The sequence below is a fragment of the Pinus tabuliformis genome, chromosome 6 (genome assembly GCF_031772625.1).
Source record: "Pinus tabuliformis cultivar Carrire ecotype Pingquan chromosome 6, CPIR1, whole genome shotgun sequence".
In the NCBI taxonomy this organism is placed as follows: domain Eukaryota; kingdom Viridiplantae; phylum Streptophyta; class Pinopsida; order Pinales; family Pinaceae; genus Pinus; species Pinus tabuliformis.
The window spans coordinates 422,268,859-422,270,790 of NC_142292.1; the positions used below are offsets into that span (position 1 = coordinate 422,268,859).

The following is a 1,932-nucleotide window of genomic DNA, read 5'->3' on the forward strand; positions in this document are numbered from 1 at the left end:
ACCAAAAAGCAGATTGAAAGATTGAGGAAGGTGTAGTTTGTGTAGATACTGCCAAAAAGAAGATTGAAGACAACCCTTTGAATTCCAAAGAAGCTAGAGATTTACACATAGGCTTCAAAACATATATTACCCCAAGACAACAAATATATTTATATTTAAATATATGGAGGAGAGCAATGCTTTATCAAAGAAAACACAATCTTTTCCAACACGTCTACAAGAAAATAAACTTAATTTTTTAACTAGCTTTTTCAGATCATAACATGCCACCAACTTACATTCAAATAAAAACAAAACTGCTCAGTGAGTGTACATTGGTTGGAAAACTCCAACACGTCTACAAGAAAATAAACATAATTTTTTAACTAGTTTTTTCAGATCATAGCATGCCACCAACTTACATTCAAATAAAAATAAAACTGCTCAGTGAGTGTACATTGGTTGGAAAACTCCACTGATAACATATATGATAACGAATTTCTTCTTCCTGCAACAGAATTTTAGAAAATTGAGCTCAAACAATGTGTAACTTCACATTCATCAGAAGTCGCAACAACCCAGTGGACATTTAAAATAGTGAGTAGACTGCTATCAAGTGGACTCCAGTAGTATTACTTCACAGTCCAGTTAAATTGTTAATGCATGTAGGATCCCAAACTAACTGCCATTGATTTGTTGAACATATTTCTCAATAAAAAAATTGGTGTATTAAAAGCCAGTTCCAGTCGAACAATAGTATAGGTATGTTGTGGATCTTGGAGGGATGTTGCATATTTTGCATACTGGTTTGAGCTGTATGGTGTTGTGGAGCTTCGAACACCATATTGAGAAGCAGATGAAATTCCTCCGTATGTAGGTTGTGTTGCATATGGAGGCTGAGGTGCATATGCTGAAAGGCCTGATTGGATATGCTGAGAAACCAATTGGTGGTGATGCAGAGACTGGTACCTGTGGCCCTGGCCTATGATATGAGTTCAGGCTTGGATAGTCTGTTCCATAAGCTGTCTGCATTTGTGGAGATACTGCAGGCTGTGATGATAGTTTCTCCTTCTGACCATCAGCTGCAAGTTTCACAGTAACAGTCCTTCCCTGCATGCCAAGCATAGAACATAGGTGTCAAGATCAACAACTGCCCTTCAACTAATATGACCAACATTATCCAGTACTAGCTATTACTTACATCAATGGTTTTGTTTGGTTCCTTAAGAGCCCGCTTTGTAGCCTCCACAGTCTTGAAAGTCACAAAAGCAAATCCCCTGTTGGTGACAAATACATACAGCATTAACGAAGACAAATACAGCCAAACGAGCTAGGCCTTGGAAAAACATGCATAAATCTCTAACAACAGAAGCATGTTAAACTGCCCATCATAAAGAAAACCGATGTATATTAGATTTGTAACCTGGATTTGTTGGTATTCTTATCATATGCAGCTGAACCTTCTTCTATCTCTCCATATTTGGAAAAAACTTCTAGAAGCTTATCATTGGCCGTGTCATATGAAAGACCACCAATGTAAAGTTTCCTTTGAGCCTGATCTGCACTTTGACCAGGACCTGTGCTCACAACTGCCAGATTTCTTACAGTAATCCTCCCCTGTACAATAAACAATAATGGATATAAAAATTACCAAAAATAGGTGTTAAATAATGAATCAGAGTTGTTTGATGATCGATCTTCCACCCTATGTAACAATGGAGTACCATAGACTTTGAGAACTCTCAAGACTCAGACAAAACAGCAATATATAAATGGAATACCACTTTTAGCAACAATAGTTGGATTGCTTTCATTTTTCTTCAAACAAGTTTGGGGTTTTACAATGAGCCTTCTTTACAATTACCTTGTTTTTGGAGCGCTGCCAAAGTTCCTAGAGTAGTTACTTCTCACAAATGACAAAAATAATTAGCTTGATTATCCCTTATGACAAAA

At 36.9% G+C, this 1,932-nt stretch overlaps 1 pseudogene across 1 annotated transcript; it reads right to left on the minus strand.

Annotated features, from left to right (window-relative positions):
- Nucleotides 1–383: 383 nt before the first annotated feature.
- LOC149259106 (uncharacterized) lies at nt 384–1,605 on the minus strand (annotated as a pseudogene). The gene is made up of 3 exons (XR_016265127.1): nt 1,403–1,605; nt 1,181–1,256; nt 384–1,089 (listed from the first exon to the last, which is right to left on the minus strand). The product of XR_016265127.1 is annotated as an uncharacterized LOC149259106 (transcript).
- Nucleotides 1,606–1,932: the final 327 nt, after the last annotated feature.